This window comes from Eurosta solidaginis, chromosome 5, assembly GCF_040869045.1.
Source record: "Eurosta solidaginis isolate ZX-2024a chromosome 5, ASM4086904v1, whole genome shotgun sequence".
Lineage (NCBI taxonomy): Eukaryota > Metazoa > Arthropoda > Insecta > Diptera > Tephritidae > Eurosta > Eurosta solidaginis.
Window position 1 is genome coordinate 14,830,944 of NC_090323.1, and position 24,458 is coordinate 14,855,401.

The 24,458-nt window shown below is 34.3% G+C and overlaps 1 protein-coding gene across 1 annotated transcript in view; it reads right to left on the minus strand.

Annotated features, from left to right (window-relative positions):
- nebu (nebulosa) overlaps positions 1-24,458 on the minus strand; it is a 132,053-nt gene that overhangs the window by 41,592 nt on the left and 66,003 nt on the right. The window contains exon 3 of the mRNA XM_067786312.1: positions 522-599. The gene's annotated coding sequence lies outside the window, so the exon portion shown is untranslated. The remainder of the gene's footprint in view (positions 1-521; positions 600-24,458) is intronic.

The following is a 24,458-nucleotide window of genomic DNA, read 5'->3' on the forward strand; positions in this document are numbered from 1 at the left end:
CGAATGTTATAAAATCTAAGTATCCCTCTTGGCAAATACTAGAAGCTTTCTAGGACGTATGTTACTTGCTGGTTTTAGATCTAATAGCTGTGCCCCTCCTAATAGCTGGAGTGTTACTCTTGCGAGTGCAGGGCGCGAGCACAACGCGTTCTCGATCGTTTCCTTCTCTAACCAGCACTTTCTACATCTGCTATCACTGACAAGGCCTAATTTAAAAGCAATCGACGTCAGAAGGCAGTGCCCAGTCAGTATATCCATCATGAGTCTACGGTCACCCCTTTCAATGATAAAAGTAACTTTGTTAATCTAAGGTTGGAAGACCTGCACATCATTTTCGACACTTGGCAGCCCTGCGCTTGGTTTCAAGACTTTCCTACTTGGGCGATCTTGGGCAGATCTCGTTTGATCTGGTTGGAACTTAATTAAAATTAAGGGAACATTTAATTTCAGTCATTAGTCAAATCTTGGATCACAGATCACTGTCAAACTCTTACATAATTAGTCTTAAGAAATGTACTTACCGCTTACAAAAGTCAGAATCTAGTTGAGGTAGTTAAATTTGAAGTATCTCCAAATACTTGGTAGTGGTGGTTGATTTGCTATAATTGGAATAAAAAAAAAATTATGATTAGAAATTTGGTTCATAAAATAATTGAGGTGCTTAAGAATATGTTACATATTTACGGGTGCATCAATACAAACCAGACAGAAATATCTCCCGACAACGCAAATCTCAATAAGGCAAAATTCCGACAACTCTTAACCCCTAAAAGACAAAATCCAGATAATTTGAGGCATATCCTTGCAAAATGTATGTCTTAGTAAAGCAATATTACTTCAAAAAGTCCGCCTTTAAACATGTATGCTGGGATTGAACATTTTTGAGGTTAATCAAAGAAAGCGTGTTCTAAGGCGAATTGTAAGATAGGCCGTTATTCATTAAAAGTTTAAGATGAATCATGGAATGGAGATTTACAATAGATTCGATTTATGGAAACTGACTGTTTTCAAAACGTTTTTAGAGTTTCGTACATTTTATGTTGGAAAAGTGGCTTTAGAAAATGTAAGTTAGGGATCTGGAACAACTTTTTTCATTTTGAACTTCTTCTTTGCTCCTTTTGTTTTGTATTGACGGTTTTTGATGTTGCGTATCTGCAACAACATAGCAAATGCATAGCCACATATTTTGTTAGTGTATTGTAAAAATATTTTACAAAAATTAACATTTGTACAAAATCCTGAACTGCCCTAAGAAAATTGTATGAACAGACTATTTCTGAGGTTATGAAGCATCTATGAATCTGTGGTCCTATCGTTTTACATGGGACTTAGGCGATTATTGCTTATGACCACAGGGATGCAAATTGTAGGAAATCCATAGATTAGGACGCCAACTGATTAAGGTATAGCGGATACGAATTATTGTTCAAGGTCGAATCAGCTGTTCTCAATGCCAGAACATCAAGCAAGACTGCTTGCTTAAGCAATACGAAAACCAGGCTTGAAATATATTCAAGTTATTTAGGGGAATATTAAAATCAAAACAAGATAATGACTTCGATTCATCGGAAACGAATTTGTGTAAAGTACATAATAGTTGTTTCAAATATTTTCACAAAGTTTTAATTTAAAATAAATAAAAATAAATAGAAAATTCAAGAACGTGCTTAAGTTACTACAATAACAACTGTTGCAAAATATTTAGTTAAAATAAAAGCGTAAACAATACGCCGCTTTTCTACAAAGTAGCATAAGTTAGCTTATAGAAAAAAATACCATTGAATGCTTTAGATGGAAATATGAGTTACTATTAAAATTAATATAAAATCAAACCAAACATCTAAATAAAATCCTTAAAAAAAAGTCAATGAAAATATTTTGTTTACACTTGACTCAAATTAGTATTTTACATATCAATGTAGATAAGCCCAAAATGCTTGGCAAAAAAGTGCACACATTTTGCACGTGCTTATTATTATCTAGCTGAATACATAGTACAGCAGCGAATAGAAAAATAGCATTGACAATTTTTTTTTTAATTTTGTCAATAAAACTCTTCTTTTTTTATTTGCGACATTTAAAAAAAATTCTACGAATTTTGTAAATGAAACTATGCAAGGCAAGCTTAAACACGTTTTCGAAAAAATCTGAAAGTTCAAAAAATTCTACGAAAACTTCGAACATCATTTGAAGGTTTCTGAAGCTTTATATCCCAATCAAGTTTACGGTCTCACAAACTTCTCATAGTTTTCTGACAACTCTTTTCGGAAGGGCATTTCAGATTTTCTTCCATGTAAAAAAGTGTAGCACATATTTTATGGAGCAAAGTGATTTACCCTTCGAAAAATTGGTTCTCAAAAACGAATGCGAATTTTGGGAGACCTGGTACTTTGTCGGACTAAAATTGATTGTGCTACCTACTCCAAATAAAAAGTTCTAATTTTCGTTAAATTTTCTCAAATTATTAAACCTTTTTGAAAACTTGTAATTTCAGTTACAAAATTGATAGACGTTTTTTCTTAAAATATCCAAAATAAAAAGAGAATTTAATTAAAATAATTTGGTAAAAATTGCCAGTGCATTTTTTCGGTTCGCCTCTTTTTACAAAAACCAGATTTCATTAAAAAAAATTAGATTTGGTAAATGCAAACACAGTTACTTATATATTTATGTATGTACATATGTACGTGTAGAAAAAAATTACCTTAAGATAAAGAAATATTTGCGCATAATGTTTCTTTTTTATTAAGTTCTTTGCTAGCACAGATATTTTAAACGTCAGATAATGGAATTTTATAAATTTTTGGTAGAAACGTGATATGTTTTTTCGTATCACGATTTTTGTGATAACAGGTTACTAATGAACTATATAAACATGCATGAGACTTAAATATGTTGCATACATATTAGGGTGGGTCGATTTGTATGGACGAAAGTTAACCGATATCAATTGTTTTTGTTTTTATCGGCCTATTGATAAATGATTCAAGGTTCGATTCGAGCTCAAGGCCAGAACAATAATTTTTTTCTAATGATAATTATTGTTATTTTTTAATTTTTCTAAATTTGAAAAATTATATTTTGTTTTTGGAATAGTAAGTAGAAAATTTTTCAGACAACCGTTAACCGATATCAAAAAAATAATTTTCGAGCTTGCGAAATTTCACTTTTTTTACTTTTTCTCGACTTTGATTTTTAAGGTTTTTTTCATGACCTACTAAAAAATTTTCCATTTTTTTTTTCAAAAAGTGTTGTCGACAACGTTTTTAACGGACATTTTTGGGTTGGACAGGGTATACATGAAAATCTTACAATCAAATAAAAATTTTTTTAGTAGGTCTCGAAAAAAACCTTAAAAATCCAAGTCGAAAAAAAGTAAAAAAAAATGAAATTTCGCAGGCTCGAAATTTATTTTTTTGGGTATGCGTAGTGCAACTTCTTTTCCTGAGCCCAAATCCTATCGAAAAAGCGATATCGGTTAATAAATCGACCCAGTCTAATACATATATCTACTACCAGGGATCATAACAGTTATAATTTTTTTTTTTTTAAATAAAAAATGCCTTTTATTGATTATTTTCGGAGTTTTATTTTTCGCTCTCAACATTATAAATATTTCATTTCGCTGAGAAAATTACAGTAATTTGCTAAAAGACCTCAGTTAAATAAAGGTGTGAAAAATAGCTGCCCTATGATTAGACTAGTGCAATGACTGCTCTCAAGCAATGTTAAATTGGTACAGTTAGCCATTATTTCGAGTGCAATCGCGCTTAATTGACAATCCTATAAGATCCAATCAACGCTTTTAGAAGGTGATTAGTGTCACAATTCATTATTTTCTTACGAAATTCAAATTTCACCAGTGTAAATGCATAAAGGCATGTATTATTGAGTACATGCGTACTTACAGCTAGAAAGTGAGACTAGAAGTCACAAAGGGTCTGGTCTGACATTTTAGATCCCATGTATAAATGAAGAAGATCTGTATGGCATAAGTAAATTATGTAACAAAATTTATATACTCGTGTTACCTTTATTCTGCCTATACATGTTTTTTTGTATTACTGTTTATTGAAAAGAGGAATAATTGAAAAGATAATTTTAAGCGAAAAAATTTGCTTGTATTGTATGTACGTAATGATGAAATTTACTTGCAATTGAATCTATGTTTACATAAAATCAAAATAATATGCATATGTAAACATATTTATGACAGTTTTTAACAAGAAATGCCTTTGTTGCATGATGCAAATCGTATTTTCTTTCATGTGATCTTGCTAGAAATTATTGACTACATATGTACATACATATAACTTTACTGAAAAGTGTGACTCATTAGAGCCATAATTTCTACTCACGCATTTGTATAGTTTAAACGTAGGAAAGTTGAATGGCTTAGTAACACAATTAAAGCTATGGATTGCATAAAAGTTAGCTTGAGAAAAAGAGAGAATGGCGAAGAAAAGAAAAAATAAAGTTTGTAAAAGAAAGAAGAAACATAAAGGGAAAAGGTGGGGAAAATTGACTGCCTAAAAAAGACAGCGCGACGGTTATATTTAGAGTTGGATAGAAAGGGACTGTTGTAAAAGGACAGGCAGAAAGAAGTTACTATAAAAATGGGAAAAGATAAAAAGGCAGTCCAGGAGTTGGGATAAAGACAAGGTGTGGGAGGGAATAGGAAATAGGGAGAACCAAAAAAACACGAGGAAAGAGATACAAAAAGTGCAACAGGATATTGAAGAATTAAGATTTGGAGAGAAAATTAAGCAGCTATCATCAAATATTATTTCCGATTATTTATCAGCTAGTTATATCTTTATTTTTTGACATTCGGTTGAACAAAACCTTAATGTATGCTATAAAATCATGCAGGACAAAATAAATGTCACTAATACGCCATGCTGGACGAGCAGTGATAATAATTGTGTTCTTTTTCATACAGCGATTTAGCATAAAACCTTTGTTTTTGTTTTTTTTTTTTTATAATAAAAAAATAAATCTAAGTTATTTCACAAAAAGTTAAAACGTCCTGCCTAGTGATTTGTCAAGTTCAATGTAGAAGTTTTTGTATATGTGAAAATTATACCAATCGACTTTGTATACTCTATTTGTATTAGATTCTAATTTTTTTCGATATTTTACGAAAAACCTTCAATGAATTTTATTAACGTGACTTTGCAAACCAATCTCGAAAACCTTTTTTGCAAAAACTGGAAAATTTGAGAAAATTTTACAAAAATTTCGAACTTTGCTTATATATTTATACTCAGTTGAGCAGAGCTCACAGAGTATATTAAGTTTGATTGCATAACGGTTGGTTGTACAGATATAAAGGAATCGAGATAGATATAGACTTCCATATATCAAAATCATCAGGATCGAAAAAAAATTTGATTGAGCCATGTCCGTCCGTCCGTTAACACGATAACTTGAGTAAATTTTGAGGTATCTTGATGAAATTTGGTATGTAGGTTCCTGAGCACTCATCTCAGATCGCTATTTAAAATGAACGATATCGGACTATAACCACGCCCACTTTTTCGATATCGAAAATTTCGAAAAACCGAAAAAATGCGATAATTCATTGCCAAAGGCGGTTAAAGCGATGAAACTTGGTAGATGAGTTGAACTTATGACGCAGAATAAAAAATTAGTAAAATTTTGGACAATGGGCGTGGCACAGCCCACTTTTAAAAGAAGGTAATTTAAAACTTTTGCAAGCTGTAATTTGGCAGTCGTTGAAGATATCATGATGAAATTTGGCAGAAACGTTACTCCTATTACTATATGTACGCTTAATAAAAATTAGCAAAATCGGAGAAGGACCACGCCCACTTTAAAAAAAATTTTTTTAAAGTAAAATTTTAACAAAAAATTTAATATCTTTACAGTATATAAGTAAATTATGTCAACATTCAACTCCAGTAATGATATGGTGCAACAAAATACAAAAATAAAAGAAAATTTCAAAATGGGCGTGACTCCCCCCTTTTTATTTGATTTGTCTAGGATACTTTTAATGCAATAAGTCAAACAAAAATTTACCAATCCTTTTGAAATTTGGTAGGGGCATAGATTTTATGACGTTAACTGTTTTCTGTGAGAATGGGCGAAATCGGTTGAAGCCACGCCCAGTTTTTATATACAGTCGTCCGTCTGTCCTTCCGCATGGCCGTTAACACGATAACTACAGCAAAAATCGACATATATTTACTGAACTTAGTTCACGTACTTATCTGAACGCACTTTATCTTGGCATAAAAAATTAACGAAATCCGACTATGACCACGCCCACTTTTTCGATATCGAAAATTACGAAAAATTAAAAAAATGTCATAATTCTATACCAAATACGAAAAAAGGGATGAAACATGGTAATTGGATTGGTTTATTGATGCGAAATATAACTTCGGAAAAAACTTTGTAAAATGGTTGTGACACCTACCATATTAAGTAGAAGAAAATGAAAAAGTTCTGCAGGGCGAAATAAAAAACCCTTGAAATCTTTGCAGGTATTACATATATATATAAATTAGCGGTATCCAACAGATGATGTTCTGGGTACCCTGGTCCACATTTTGGTCGATATCTGGGAAACGCCTTCACATATACAACTACCACCACTCCCTTTTAAAACTCTCATTAATACCTTTAATTTGATACCAATATCGTACAAACACATTCTAGAGTCACCCCTGGTCCACCTTTATGGCGATATCTCGAAAAGGCGTCCACCTATAGAACTAAGCCCCACGCCCTTTTAAAATACTCATTAACACCTTTCATTTGATACCCATATCGTACAAACATATTCTAGAGTCACCCCTGGTCCACCTTTATGGCGATATCTCGAAAAGGCGACCACCTATAAAACGAAGGCACACTCCGTTTTAAAAATACTGATTAACACCTTTCATTTGATACCCATATCGTACAAACAAAGTCTAGAGCCACCCCTGGTCCACCTTTATTGCGATACCTCGAAAAGGCGTCCACCTATAGAACTAAGGCCCACTCCCTTTTAAAATACTCATTAACACATTTCGTTTGATACCCATATTGTACAAACGTATTCTAGAATCACCCCTGATCCACCTTTATGGCGATATCTCGAAAAGGCGACCGCGTATAAAACTACCACCACTCCCTTTTAAAACCCTCATTAATACCTTTAATTTGATACCCATATCTGTTCGCCCTTTTACACTGCAAACCACTAAATACTCACACATGCATTAAAAATTTATACAGTACCCTCTTCTCTGATTTACAATTGCACGCTAACCGTTCACTAATGTTTGCGTTCATTGCCTTGCTGCCCTAAAACTTGACGTCATAAATGTTGTTAGTAGCAACCGTGAAGAGCCAAGCCCCAAAAATATCACCAATCAGAAGCGAGCAAAACTTTGCTCACATAATTATTTATCGCTTTCATGCTACTCTTTTTTTGTAGTTTTTTTTTTGTGCTCTCATTTAATTTTCGCTGCCAAAACATTTTCAACTTATGAGCACATACCCTCAACCATTAGCAGTACTTTATTAGGCATATATACATATATGAGCATATGTGTATACATACCATTCTCAAATTCTTCACTCTCCTACTCATGTTTTAAATATAATTGTTTTTTATTAATATCTATTGCGTTTTGCTGCCATCGGCGAATTTTTATCTATTATTTTTAGAATTTTTATTTGCGTTTACTTATAAGCTTATAAGTTGTTGGAATTTCGTTTTTCATTCGGATCTTAGCGCTCATTACCCCAAATGTAGCTATTTTTTCTATGGGGAATATGTTTCAAGACTTTTGTCAGAATATTATTGGAAAATATTACGGATTGCAATAAACTATTATTGGTCAATATTTAGGTTAATAAAAATAATAAACATACTGAAGAGGTATGTAATTCCACATAGGGAATACATATATACATTGCTTATTAAACCGACTATCGATAAATGATTGATTTCATATTTTTAATAATAATTATTTTTTAAGTTTTTTATTTTTCGAGTTATATTTTTTCGGTCGAAAAACAATATTTTTTTACTCGAAAAATAATAGTTTTTATTTCAATTTTTTTTGCGTAGAATAGTTACATAAGAAAAGAAAAAAATTAAAAAAAAAAAGAATTTTCCGATCGAAGGAAAACACAAAAAAAAAAACAAAAAAAAATTTACCTAGCAAAATTTAAAATTTGAAAAACTCTTATTAAAAAGCGATATTTACAATGAAATTTACAACTTTCACGATCCCGGTAATAAAAAATTTACATATAAGAATTCTTGATAGTTTATGATCTTTTTGTGTGATGCATTCATACCATTCCTAGCACGAAAAAACTATGACTCATATTTGAGCCATAATTTGCATTCTCCCTTTTGTATATTTAAAAATTCTAATACGAACGCCGTGGTGTGGTGGTAGCGTACTCCGCCTACCGAACCGAAGATCCTGGGTTGAACTTCAGGTCAACGCAACATCGAAAATTTAGAACAAAGTTTCTTCAATTATAAAAAAGGTTTTTCTAAGCGGGGTCGTAGGTGCCGTCCCGCCAATTTGAAAGAAATATTTAAAAAGGAGCACGACGCAGATTGGAAGACAAGCTCGGCCTAACATCTCTTCAGAGGTGATCAAGCCTTGCATTTATTTATTTATAATACGATTCTACTATGGAAAAAGTCAAGAATTGAGAACCGAAGCAGGCCCAAAACTTATTTTCAGGTAAAAGAAACAAAGAAAGCAAAATCATAACCGTTTTTTATATGAAACCCAACAGTTAGCGAGGAAACTGACATTTTCCAAATTTTCGCCCAGCTGACCAAGCGAGTGGGCTATTTTTTAGATATTCAATTTGAAGAGAATTCCAGACGAACTCTCCTGCGGTTCACCTTTGCGTGAGCAAAGTACGAGGTTTTTTTAAAATGGTCCAAGGTTTCTACTTTTTCTGGCTGGGCATTTGTTCATGCATTTACGCGCCCAATTATTCAGAGCGTTGGCCGATAAAAGAATACTTGGCGTTATTCAAAAGCAAAATTGATGTGACAGGAAAGGTAGGCAAAGAAGGCAAACATTTTTTTGTAAAAGTGATGATCAGAAGTTTGCAAAGCCACACAAAATAACATACAGTCATACAAAACTATGGAAAAAATTCAGGATATTTGAAAATCATAATAAAGAGAGGAGTGAAAAACTGATCAAAAAACAAAAAAGACCTACATACTTCTTTACCACGTTCATCGAATTGTATTCATAAATGAAAAAAAACTGCTTCTGAAAATCATCTTTCTCAACAAGTTTGAAAAAATGTGTGAGTCATTTTTGAGCCATAGTTTGCATTTTCACTTTTTTAAGGTTGGAACACAGTAGAGTTCAATAGCTTGTTAATGATTCGTTTTTGTTTTTTGTGAGTATGTTAAGAAAATTTCTCTTACACCACAAATAACCATGATAACTTGCATACATTTTCTACATTGTTGCCTTGATATTTTATGTGTACATATTTTTAAATATTTCAACACATGTGCTGCATCTAACTAAACAAATACAAAAATCATATAAAAACAAAAACTCTGAAAACAACAACAATGAGTATGCGTTGTATCACGCGATGTGCCAATTGCATAAAAAAGCAAATTGCCTGTGTTCAGCACAGGAGGTACATTTTGTTTACGATACATACACATTCACACCACTGCACCTACACCTGCACTAAACGTAATACATTTAAACATAACATTATAATCCACATACGAATGCAATGCAAGCAAAGCACACGTACTAAGTTTGTATTATTGTTTTTTCATGCCAGGCCTCTTTTATAGCAGCGCAGCTAACCGAGACTGAGTGTGAGTGTTGAGTTCAGCAGTGATAAGGGGAATATATGAGGTATGCGCTGCACCGTGTTAATTAGCTCGATTTATTCAGTGATAATAAGTGAACTAATTGATCGTTGTGGAATTTAGTTTGTTGTAAATATTTGATAATCGGCTCGAATATTAGCAGTGATTTTAGTTAATAAATACCTATATGTAAATGTTAATTATTTAGATGATGAAGGAGAACTTTATCTAGATTTTTAAAAACGTTGCATTTGTTCTATATGAATTGGCATTTCTCTTTTTTTGCCTTTGTTCGGGCTCTCAGATATACAGCAGCGAACAGAGGAATAGCAGTGACAATTTTTTTTTTTCAAATTTCGTAATAATATTTTTTTTTTTTGTTTCTTTGAATATTTAATTTTTTAATTTATATTAATTTTGAAACTTAGCAAACCAATCTCAAAGACGTTTAAAAAAAAATTGGAAAGTCCGAGAAAAGTTTACGAACATTTCGAACGCAGAGCTGCTCAACCCCCATACGCTTATTGCACTTTTGATTTGGTTGTGCCCTGAATCATAGGCACAGCTACATATTGACACTTCAAATATAAAAAAAAAAATTCAATCATTTCCGTATGCCCTCACATATAAATTAAAGTCATATGTAAGTTTTTGATTTGCATATGTAAGTGCAAATAAAGGCACTTTCGTATGGTGAACGACCACTTCGGTATAAACACAAATTTACACTAACAAATTTACAACTAACAAGTAAGGAAGGTTAAGTTCGGGTGTAACCGAACATTACATACTCAGTTGAGAGCTACGGTGACAACATAAGGGAAAATAACCATGTAGGAAAATGAACCGAGGGAAACCCTGGAATGTGTTTGTATGACATGTGTATCAAATGAAAGGCATTAAAGAGTATTTTATGAGGGAGTGGGCCATAGTTCTTCTATAGGTGGACGCCATTTAGGGATATAGGCATAAAGGTGGATCAGGGTTGACTCTAGAATGCGTTTGTACGATATGGGTATAAAAGAAAGGTGTTAATGAGTATTTTAAAAGGGAGTAATCCTCAGTTCCATAGGTGGAAGCCGTTTCGAGATATCGCCATAAAGGTGGAGCAGGGGCGACCCTAGAATTTCTTTGTACAATATGGGTATCAAAAGAAAGGTGTTAATGAGTATTTTAAAAGGGAGTAATACTTAGCTCCACAGGTGGACGCCGTTTCGAGATATCGCCATAAAGGTGGGCCAGGGGTGACTCTGGAATTCGTTTGTACAATATGGGCATCAACCGAATGGTGTTAATGAGTATTTTAAAAGGGAGTGGGCCTTAGTTCTATAGGTGGATGCCGTTTCGAAATATCGCCATAAAGGTGGACCAGGGGTGACTCTAGAATGTGTTTGTACGATATGGGTATCATAAAGGTATTAATGAGGATTTTAAAAGGCAGTGGTGGTTGTTGTATAGGTGGTCGCATTTTCGACATATCGCCATAAGGGTGGACCAGGGGTGACCATAGAATTTGTTTGTACAATATGGGTATCAAAAGAAAGGTGTTAATGAGTATTTTAAAAGGAAGTAATCCTTAGTTCCATAGGTGGACGCCGTTTGAGATATCGCCATAAAGGTGAAGCAGGGGCGACCCTAGAATTTGTTTGTACAATATGGGTATCAAAAGAAAGGTGTTAATGAGTATTTTAAAAGGGAGTAATCCTTAGTTCCACAGGTGGACGCCGTTTCGAGATATCGCCATAAAGGTGGGCCAGGGGTGACTCTAGAATTCGTTTGTGCAATATGGGTATCAAACAAAAGGAGTTAATGAGTATTTTAAAAGGGAGTGGGCCTTAGTTCTATAGGTGGACGCCTTTTCGAGGTATCGCAATAAAGGTGGACCAGGGGTGACTCTAGACTTTGTTTGTACGATATGGGTTTCAAATGAAAGGTGTTAATGAGTATTTTTAAAAGAGAGTGGGCCTTCGTTCTATAGGTGTTCGCCTTTTCGAGATATCGCCATAAAGGTGGACCAGGGGTGACTTTAGAATATGTTTGTACGATATGGGTATCAAATGAAAGGTGTTAATGAGTATTTTAAAAGGGCGTGGGGCTTAGTTCTATAGGTGGACGCCTTTTCGAGATATCGCCATAAAGGTGGACCAGGGGTGACTCTAGAATGAGTTTGTACGATATGGGTATCAAATTAAAGGTATTAATGAGAGTTTTAAAAGGGAGTGGTATGAAGGCGTTTTCCAGATATCGACCAAAATGTGGACCAGGGTGACCCAGAACATCATCTGTTGGATACCGTTAATTTATTTATATATGTAATACCTGCCAAGATTTTAAGGGTTTTTTATTTTTTAATTTTTCGTAATTTTCGATATCGAAAAAGTGGGCGTGGTCATATTCGGATTTCGTTCATTTTTCATACCAAGATAAAGTGAGTTCAAGTAAGCACGTGAACTAAGTTCATTAAAGATATGTCGATTTTTGCTCAAGTTATCGTGTTAACGGCCGAGCGGAAGGACAGACGGATGACTGTGTAAAAAAACTGGGCGTGGCTTCAACCGATTTCAGAAAACAGTTATCGTCCTAGAATCTAATTCCCTACCAAATTTCAAAAGGATTGGGTAATTTTTGTTCGACTTATGGCGTTAAAAGTATCCTAGACAAATTAAATGAAAAAGGGCGGAGCCACGCCCATTTTGAAATTTTCTTTTATTTTTGTATTTTGTTGCACCATATCATTACTGGAGTTGAATGTTGACATAATTTACTTATATACTGTAAAGATATTAAATTTTTTGTTAAAATTTTACTTTAAAAAATTTTTTTTTTAACAGTGGGCGTGATCCTTCTCCGATTTTGCTAATTTTTATTAAGCGTACATATAGTAATGATATCTTCAACGACTGCCAAATTACAGCTTGCAAAAGTTTTAAATTACCTTCTTTTAAAAGTGGGCGGTGCCACGCCCATTGTCCAAAATTTTACTAATTTTCTATTCTGCGTCATAAGTTCAACTCACCTACCAAGTTTCATCGCTCTGTTCGTCTTTGGTAATGAATTATCGCACTTTTTCGGTTTTTCGAAATTTTCGATATCGAAAAAGTGGGCGTGGTTATAGTCCGATATCGTCCATTTTAAATAGCGATCTGAGATGAGTGCTCAGAAACCTACATACCAAATTTCATCAAGATACCTCAAAATTTACTCAAGTTATCGTGTTAACGGACGGACGGACGGACGGACATGGCACAATCAAATTTTTTTTCGATCCTGATTATTTTGATATATCTATCTCGATTCCTTTATATATGTACAACCAACCGTTATCCAATCAAACTTAATATACTCTGTGAGCTCTGCTCAACTGAGTATAAAAATTATTCAAAAATATTATGGCTTTGAAAAAATTTGTATTCAAAATTGGTTCATTAAGAAAATTAAAATGACTCCAGCCATTTAAGTGTTTGAATCTATGTATATATTAAAACTTTTCCGAGCTTTTTGAACATTTAAAAATCTTTTTTAATGAAAAACAAAAACATGTCAGTGTATATACATTTTTGCACATGTATTGTGATTTGCGCTCCAATATAAAAAGTTTGAGCAGCACTGTTTTTGAGCATGCAGTTTTGTGGCTCAATCAATTTCTTCCATATAAAAAATGTTTGCTGTACTTTGCATTTACTATTTTCCCAAACCCCTCAAACATAAACCTATTATTTAGCGTCGCCTTTTGTAACTTTTTAATTCGATCCTTTATAGGTTTTTTTTTTTCATTTTTAAATGAAATTGAAGATGTAACTTAAGTTGCTCATACGCCCCGCCCAAAAATTAAGGAGTGGCGAAATTTCAAAAAAAAATTTTATTTTTTACCTCTAGGGCGCAATATCATATGACTTTTTTTCTAGAAATATTTCCTGTGCTTTGCACATATATTAACTTTTATTGGATAACGGTATAAATGAAACGAAATAGATATAGACTTCATATATCAAAATCATCAGTGTCGAAAAAAAATTTGATTGACCTTTGTCCGTCTGTCCGTCCGCCCGTCCGTTTGTCCGTTAACACGATAACTTGAGTAAATATTGAGATATCTTCACCAAATTTGGTACACGAGCTTATCTGGACCCAGAAGAGATTGGTATTGAAAATGAGCGAAATCATATGATAATCACGCCCACTTTTTATATATATAACATTTTGGAAAACACAAAAGCCTGATTATTTAGTAAATAATACACCTAAAATGTTGAAATTTGTCATGTGGACTGATATTGAGACTTTTGATAAAAACTTAAAAAAAAATGTTTAAATGGGCATGTCACTGCCCACTTGTGATAAAATCAATTTTACAAATATTATTAATCATAAATCAAAAATATTTAAACCTATCGTAACAAAATTCGGCAGAGAGGTTGCCTTTACTATAAAGAATGCGTTGAAAAAAATTAACGAAATCGTTTTACGACCACGCCCACTTATATATTAAATATTTTTAAAAGGGTCATGGACGAATAAAATAAGCTATATCTTTGGAAAAAAGAGCTTTATATCAATGGTATTTCATTTCCCAAGTGGATTTATAACAATAAATAGGAAAAACTTAAAATTTTAAAAAATGGGCGTGGCACCGCCCCTGTTACGACTAAGCAATTTTCTATGTTTCGGGAGCCATAACTCGAAGAAACATTAACGGATCGTAATAAAATTGGGTACACAAATTTTCCCTATAGTAGAAAATATTTCTATAATATATAATATTTCTGGACGGGATCGGTTAAAGACCACGGTAAATTAGATATAAAACAAGTTTAAAAGCATCGTAGATTAGAATAATAAGCTATAACTTAGCAAAAAGTAGTTTTGAATCAATGATGTTTTACTTATCAAGTTTTATTGTAAGAGAAAGTGGGAAGACATTTTTTTAAACGGGCGGTGCCACGTGCTATCTAGAAAAGTAATTTATCTGAAATGAAATGTGCAATTGAAACTCGCGCTGAGTATATAATGTTGGGTTACACCTGAACGTAGACACCTTTACTTGTTTATTTTCCCCCTGGAAGCCATAATTAAATATATATTTTCACTTATTATTATTATTCATTTCTTGAGCATTTCTTCAGGGTCCATGAAAAACTTCCATCCCCACTTTTATGGTTGTAGCACTCATTGCGGAAGCAATTTTATAAAGAAAATGAATAATAAAATTGAAAAATATATATTTTCAAATAAAAAATTTTCTTATGTCAAATCGGTACTTCAATCCCACAAATCCCGTAAAAAAATACATCACTAATACTTAAGCTTTAAGCAATTACTTGTAAACTATTGTCAATGTCGGCGCTATGATTAACAAAAAGCTCACGACCACGAAAGCTTCGTTCTGAATACACATTGGCTCTCAAACTTTTAATAAACTTTATGCCTACCAATCTGTTGTGTGTGTGAGATGTGCAAAAGAAGATTAGTTAAGACAAAAAAACTTCTAAATAATTAAATTTTTATCTAATTGCATAAAAATTCGCTTCTACAACGAAAGCTATATTATTTAAATTAGTAATATTTAATTAAGCTTTCGCCGTTATAAAGTGATAAAGTTTGTAATATTTCGGTTGTCATTTTCAAAAAGCCTATGCATTGTTTTTACCAGTTAATTATATACATGGAGAGTGAATTATAAATGTGGAGAATGTAACGATTTGGTGGAGTTTATATACAAACAAATATAACTTTAAAAGTTCATTCCTCGAACATTTCTTGAACTAACTATATATGTGACCCGGCCTATGAAAAGGTGGCTTAGGACTAAAAAAAGAAATTACGAGAAACAGCTGTTAAAGATAAACAATACATTTCTTCAGTTTATAAGTAGTTTTCTTTTTTTTTTTTTTTTTTTGAGTCATAAGCCACCTTGTCATAAGCCGGGTCACATATACTTAGATAGTTTAAACAACAAAAAACTTACATATGGGAATACTTATTTAAATATATATTAATACGCCCATTTAATAAAGCTCAAGTGGCGCAGACAATTGTTCAATTTAGAGATTTTAGTTGATGTGTTTCCTCGTATTTATTTATTAACAAATTCGACTAAGATAGTAATCATATATATGTATGAAGTATGTACTTATGGCTTTTGTTAAATCTCTTAGATTAAATTTATTTTTATTAAGCACTTATGTGACATTTTATGGGAATGTAGAGAATGCTTTACGCGTAGTAAACGGAAATGGGCAATTTGTAACGGTCGGTGAGTGTGCGGCAGCATTAGGTTTGGAATGTTTTTGAACTATAAGTGCCGGTCAAATATAATTTAAGTAAGTGGAACCTTAAGTCTCTGGTTTACATAAATAGCTCAGGCAAGTTAAAGGTTCAGAATGACTGAAGTGTATTTAGAAACGTGTCATCTATCTGTCATCATTTTCGTCTATCCTCAAAATATTTCATGAAGCGTGTCATACACATACATATGTATATTTTTACTTAAAGGTGTTAGCATTTCTCTAAAAATTTGACTCTCTCACGACATTCGCTGCTCTTATCGCAGCTCCAATATGAACATACAATTAAGGTCACAGTGCATCAATGCCAATTTTGTACTGTTGTTTTACTTGAATTTGAGTATTTTACCTACCAGCGTTTCTCTTTTTCAACTCTTAGACAAAAGATTGAACTTTCAATATTATAATATAGGAATAGACTTTAACATTGAAACATTAAACAGTTTTTGTGGCTGCTATTTCTTGATAAGAGCATATAATTTCCTACGTCTGCCGATGCAGCTCTTAATTAACAATCGAAAAATTTGGCTTTTTAATTTAAGCTTTATCAAAATATACTGATTAGTGGTATCAGCTGATATTTAAAAACAATTAATATTCTTATATATAGACCTTTACAGATATATATGGTACTGAGTGGGTCGATTTTTTAAACGATCTCGCGCCATCGATTTTTCGATAGGATTTGGGCTCAGGAAGAAAAAGTTGTACTACGCATACCCAAAAAATAATTTTCGAGCCTGCGAAATTTAATTTTTTTGACTTTTTTTCGACTTTGAGTAAGGTTTTTTTCATGATCTACTAAAAAAAATTTTTATTTGATTGTAAAATTTTCATGTATACCCTGTCCGACCAAAATATGTCCGCTAAAAACGTTGGCGATAACAGGTTTTGTTTTGTTTTTTTTTTTTTTTTTTTAGCGGGGACATTTTCGGGTCGGACAGGGTATACATGAAAATTTTACAATCAAGTGAACATTTTTTTAGTAGCAAGCCAATCTTATATAAACGCACGCAAGTCATTTTCTGTCAAAAATGTCTCATGCACATACAACTTGTATTAGAGCAACCCAAATTGAATTTGCTGCGTGAAAACCTAACTCGATTTCCAATTTTTGTTCTGCGTGACATTTATATTTGACGTTTGCACACATGATTTACATTGTCGCAACGCATGTTTATTTGGGTTAGGGCAAAAAACGCCGGTTGTTTGCGTGCGCTAAAAAAACGCAGTGCGGTTTTATCAGGTTGGCTTGTAGGTCATGAAAAAAGCTTAAAAATCAAAGTCGAAAAAAGTCAAGAAAATGAAATTTCGCAGGCTCGAAAATAATTTTTTTGGGTATGCATAGTGGACATTTTTTTCCTGAGCCCAAATCCTATCGAAAAATCGATTGCGCGATATCAGTTAACTTTCGTCCATACAAATCGACCCACCCTAATACACACCTATAACCTAAATCAAAATATAAATCAATAAAATAAAAATTCTTAACCCCCTTTGACATATGAAGTCATTAAAAGTTTAGTTTTTCTAGGGATAATGTATTGTTTTCATTGCTGAGACTTCAATTCAACTACAGCTTTTTCTAGAAATTTTTTTACATATTGATTAGTGAGTGAAAATGTCAAACGTGTGTAACGGAAACTACACTGACATGCATTAAAGCTTAACATTTAAACAAAAATTGTTTAAATTCAAATACGGTGACTTCTAACATTCGTACCATAATAGTTCCGTTTAATAAATTTTCCTTAAAGGAGTCAATAACAAATTAAGGTAGCAATAATTTATAGATTTGCATGGTTCTTTTATGGATGAGGCTACCTTGTGAAATTTGATAACACGTCTCTGAAGGTCTGAAGGGTCACCTTGCTGCCTCCTATCTTAGTATATAGTCTATATGTTAATCCTCTTTTGAAATTTGTTCAAACAGCCATTTCAGAAATTAATTAATGGATTGGGGCTGATCGACTTTGCCGGTGCATGAAACACAGTCATATGCATCATCAGGTTTTAAGATAACAAGTAAGAAAGTCTAAGTTCGGGTGTAACCGAACATTACATACTCAGCTGAGAGCTTTGGAGACAAAATAAGGGGAAATCACAATGTAGGAAAATGAACCTAGGGTAAACCTGGAATGTGTTTGTGTGACATGGGTATCAAATGGAAGGTATTAAAGAGTATTTTAAAAGGGAGTGGGCCATAGTTCCATAGGTGGACGCCATTTCAGGATATCGCCATAAAGGTGGACCAAGGGTGACTCTAGAATGCGTTTGTACGATATGGGTATCAAATGAAAGGTGTTAACGGGTATTTTAAAAGGGAGTGGGCCTTAGTTCCATAGGTGGACGCCTTTTCGAGATATCGCCATAAAGGTGGACCAGGGGTGACTCTACAATGCGCGTGTACGATATGGATATCAAATCTATCGGGTACCGCTAATTTATTTATATATGTCATACCACGAACAGTATTCCTGCCAAGATTCCAAGGTCTTTTGATTTCGCCCTCCAGAACATTTTCATTTTCTTCTACTTAATATGGTAGGTTTTTGCGTCAATAAACCAATCCAATTACCATGTTTCATCTCTTTTTTCATATTTGGTACAGAATTATGGCATTTTTTTCATTTTTCGTAATTTTTGATATCGGAAAAGAGGCGTGGTCATAGTCGGATTTCGGCCATATTTTATACCAAGATAAAATGACTGCAGATAAGTACGTGAACTAAGTTTAGTTAAGACATATCGTTTTTTGCGCAAGTTATCGTGTTAACGGCTGAGCGGAAGGACAGACGGTCGACTGTGTATAAAAACTGGGCGTGGCTTCAACCGATTTCGCCCATTTTCACAGAAAATAGTTACCGTCATAGAATCTATGTCCCTACCAAATTTCACAAGGATTGGTAAATTTTTGTTCGACTTATGACATTAAAAGTATTCTAGACGAATTAAATGAAAAAGGGCGGAGTTCCTGCCCATTTTGAAATTTTTTTTTTTATCTTTGTATTTTGTTGCACCATATCATTACTGGAGTCGAATGTTGACATAATTTACTTATATACTGTAAGGACAATTTTTTTTTTTAAAGTGGGCGTGTCCCGATTTTGCTAATTTTTATTAAGCACATATATAGTAATAGGAGGAATGTGCCTGCCAAATTTCATCATGATATCTTCAACGGCTGCGAAATTACAGCTTGCAAATCTTTTAAATTACCTTCTTTTAAAAGTGGGCGGTGCCACGCCCATTGTCCAAAATTTTACTAATTTTCTATTTTGCGTCATAAGCTCAACGCACCGACCAAGTTTCAGCGCTATATCTGTTTTTGGTAATGAACTATCGCACTTTTTCTGTTTTTCGAAATGTTCGATATCGAAAAAGTGGGCGTGGTTGTAGTCCGATTTCGTTCATTTTAAATAGCGATCTGAGATGAGCGCCCAGGAACCTACATACTAAATTTCATTAAGATACCTCAAAATTTACTCAAGTTATCGTGTTTACGGACGGACGGACGGACATGGCTAAATGAATTTCTTTTTTCGCCCAGATCATTTTGATATATAGAAGTCTATATCTATCTCGATTAGTTTATGCCGTTACGGATTACCGTTATGCGAACGAACAAAGTTAATATACTCTGTGAGCTCTGCTCAGCTGAGTATAAAAAGATCATTCAAGTTGCCGGGCAGTGCCCAGAAGATACAGCGCAAGTTAGTGTTAAAGGCGTCAGCCACCAGCCAATATAAATAAGTCTCAAAAAAGTAAGTATGTATGTTCTAGAACGCTATCAAAACCCAACAAACACTGAAAACTAAAATCTCAAATGTTGGAGAAAAACATTGATTCTCAGTTTGATATTCAACATTATTTATCATTTGAAACAAAATATTTTCTCGACTTTTTCTCAAACGTCGATCTTCAACTTGAGAATAATTTGAGACATACTTGAAAATTTTTTTCTCTCAAATGTTTGAGAAAACATTAATTCTCAGTTTGATATTCAGCATTATTAAACATTTGAAGCTAAATATTCTCTCAACTTTTTCTCAAACGTTGTTCTTCAACTTGAGAATGGTTTGAGATATACTTGCATTTCGTTGCATTCTGGTTGAAAACCATCGATATCATGGAATATTTTCGTTAATAATAATGTGAATACTTTTTGCGCCAATGTGTCTAAATTTTAGAGTACATAATAAGTGTTCCTGAACTCCAAAAATAAAATAAAACATAGTACAACATGCTTTACATACAAGCGGCTTTGGGAGCGTTCGAGAGAAAAGTTCTTCGAAAGATTTATGGACCTCTACGCGTTGGCGATGGCGAGTGCCGAAGAAGATTTAATGATGATCTGTACGAGCAATACGCAGACATCAACATAGTCCAGCGAATAAAACCGCAGCGGCTGCGCTGGCTAGGCCATGTTATGCGAATGAAAGATGATGCTCCGGCCAAGAAAGTGTTTCTATCGGAACCCGCCTATGGAAGCAGAGGTAGAGGGCGGCCCCCACTCCGTTGGAAGGACCAGGTGGAAAACGATTTAAACTCCCTTGGTGCGACCAATTGGCGCCGGTTGGCGGAGCGAAGGAGCGACTGGCGCGCCTTGTTGGACGGCCATAACCGTTTAGACGGTTAAGCGCCAATTAAGTAAGTAAGTAATTACAACATGCTTATTTTACATCAATGCTATCGATAGTGCCGTTGATAATTCGTCGATCTCTAATTTGGATACTTTAGCTGGAAATGTAAACAAGCGATTGTATTGAGTGAAAGTGGACATAAAGTAAAAAAATAAGGAAGTATTTATGGGGTATTCCATCCCATTTCGACCAATTTTGAACCCGACTCCTTTAGAATTGGCTGAAAGTTTTTCTTCTTTTTCTAGCTTACGAAAGACGTTTTTCAGAATTTTTTCAAATTTTTTCATCCAACTCAAAAAAATTATGAATTTTTAAAAAAACACGGTTTTTTGTTTTCAAAATGCTATAACTTTTTCAAAAATTGACCGTTTGGGATCTTTTTTTTTTTTTTATTTGTTTTTAAATGTCCTTTTCGGAAAAAATACAAAAAAATTTTTAAAGTTTTTTTTTGTAATTTTTCAGTTTTTCGAGATTTTTCGAATTTCGCCATATTTTTTTTTTTTCTCATAAAAAACTTCAATCAATTCTGCAATCATCCCCACTAATCCCGGAGTGGGCCGATATTTTTTTTTTTTTATTTAATTGAAAAAAAAAACTTTAAAAATTTGTTTGTATTTTTTCCGAAAAGTACATTTAAAAACAAATTTAACAAGTAAGGAAGGCTAAGTTCGGGTGTAACCGAACATTACATACTCAGTTGAGAGCTATGGAGACAAAATAAGGAAAATCACCATGTAGGAAAATGAACGTAGGGTAACCCTGGAATGTGGTTGTATGACATGTGTATCAAATGGAAGGTATTAAAGAGTATTTTAAGAGAGAGTAGGCCATAGTTCTATGGATGGACGCCATTTAGGGATATCGCCATAAAGGTGGACAGGGCTGACTCTAGAATGTGTTTGTACGATATGGGTATCAAACGAAAGGTGATAATGAGTATTTTAAAAGGGAATGGGCTTTAGTTCTATAGGTGAACGCCTTTTCGAGAAATCGCCATAAAGGTGGACCAGGGGTGACTCTAGAATATGTTTGCACGATATGGGTATCAAATGAAAGCTGTTAATGGTTATTTTGAAAAGGAGTGATCCTTAGTTCCATAGGTGGACGCTGTTTCGAGATATCGCCATAAAGGTGGACCAGGGGTGTCTCTAGTTGTACGATATCGGAATCAAATGAAAGGTGTTACTGAGCATTTTAAGAGGGAGTGGGCATTAGGCCTATAGGTGGACGCCTTTTCGAAATGTCGCCATTAAGGTGGGCCAGGGGTGACTCTAGAATGTGTTTGTATGATATGGGTATCAAATGAAAGATGGTAATGAGTATTTTAAAAGGGAGTAATCCTTAGTTCTATAGGTGGACGCCTTTTCGAGATATCGCCATAAAGGTGGACCAAGGGTGACTCCAGAATGTTTGTACGATATGGGTATCAAACGAAAGGTGCTACTGAGCATTTTAAGAGGGAGTGGGCATGAGGTCTATAGGTGGACGCCTTTTCGAGATATCGTCATTAGGGTGGGCCAGGGGTGACTCTAGAATGTGTTTGTACGATATGGGTATCAAACGAAAGGTGTTACTGAGCATTTTAAGAGGGAGTGAGCATTAGGTCTATAGGTGGACGCCTTTTCGAGATATCGCCATTAGGGTGGGCCAGGGGTGACTCTAGAATGTTTGTACGATATGGGTATCAAACGAAAGGTGTTACTGAGCATTTTAAGAGGGAGTGGGCATTAGGTCTATAGGTGGACGCCTTTTCGAGATATCGCCATTAGGGTGGGCCAGGGGTGACTCTAGAATCTTTTTGTACGATATGGGTATCAAATCAAAGGTGGTAATGAGTATTTTAAAAGGGAGTAATCCTTAGTTCTATAGGTGGACGCCTTTTCGAGATATCGCCATAAAGGTGGACCAAGGGTGACTCTAGAATGTTTGTACGATATGGGTATCAAACGAAAGGTGTTACTGAGCATTTTAAGAGGGAGTGGGCATTAGGTCTATAGGTGGACGCCTTTTCGAGATATCGTCATTAGGGTGGGCCAGGGGTGACTCTAGAATGTTTGTACGATATGGGTATCAAACGAAAGGTGTTACTGAGCATTTTAAGAGGGAGTGGGCATTAGGTCTATAGGTGGACGCCTTTTCGAGATATCGCCATTAGGGTGGGCCAGGGTGACTCTAGAATGTGTTTGTACGATATGGGTATCAAATGAAAGGTGGTAATGAGTATTTTAAAACGGAGTAATCCTTAGTTCTATAGGTGGACGCCTTTTCGAGATATCGCCATAAAGGTGGACCAAGGGTGACTCTAGAATGTTTGTACGATATGGGTATCAAACGAAAGGTGTTACTGAGCATTTTAAGAGGGAGTGGGCATTAGGTCTATAGGTGGACGCCTTTTCGAGATATCGCCATTAGGGTGGGCCAGGGGTGACTCTAGAATGTTTGTACGATATGGGTATTAAACGAAAGGTGTTACTGAGCATTTTAAGAGGGAGTGGGCATTAGGTCAATAGGTGGACGCCTTTTCGAGATATCGCCATTAGGGTGGGCCAGGGGTGACTCTAGAATGTTTGTACGATATGGGTATCAAACGAAAGGTGTTACTGAGCATTTTAAGAGGGAGTGGACATTAGGTATATAGGTGGACGCCTTTTCGAGATATCGCCAATAGGGTGGGCCAGGGGTGACTCTAGAATGTTTGTACGATATGGGTATCAAACGAAAGGTGTTACTGAGCATTTTAAGAGGGAATGGGCATTAGGTCTATAGGTGGACGCCTTTTCGAGATATCGCCATTAGGGTGGGCCAGGGTGACTCTAGAATGTGTTTGTACGATATGGATATCAAATTAAAAGTATTAATGAGGGTTTTAAAAGCGAGTGGCCCTTAGATGTATATGTGAAGGCGTTCTCGCGATATCGACCAAAATGTGGACCAGGTGATCCAGAAAATCATCTGTCGGGTACTGCTAATTTATTTATATATGCAATACCACTAGCAGTATTCCTGCCAAGATTCCAAGGGCTGTTGATTTTGCCTTGTAGAACTTTTTCATTTTCTTCTACATAATATAGTAGGTGGGCGTGGTTATGGTCGGATTTCGGCCATTTTTTATACCAAGATAAAGTGAGTTCAGATAAGTACGTGGGCTAAGTTTAGTAAAGATATATCGGTTTTTGCTCAAGTTATTGTGTTAACGGCCGAGCGGAAGGACAGACGGTGGACTGTGTATAAAAACTGGGCGTGGCTTCCACCGATTTCGCCCATTTTCACAGAGAACAGTTAGCGTCAGAGAATCTATGCTCCTAAGAAAGTTGAGAAGGATTGGTAAATTTTTGTTCGACTTATGGCATTAAAAGTATTCTAGACAAACTAAATGAAAATGGGCGGAGCCACACCCATTTTGAAATTTTCTTTTATTTTTGTATTTTGTTGCATCATGTCATTACTGGAGTTGAATTTTGACTTAATTTACTTATATACAGTAAATATATTAAATTTTTTGTTAAAATTTGAATTTAAAAAAAAAATTTTTTAAAAAGTGGGCGTGTTCTTCATCCAATTTTGCTAATTTTTATTTAGCACATATATAGTAATAGTAGTAACGTTCCTGCCAAATTTCATCATGATATCTTCAACGACTGCCAAATTACAGCTTGCAAAACTTTTAAATTACCTTCTTGTAAAAGT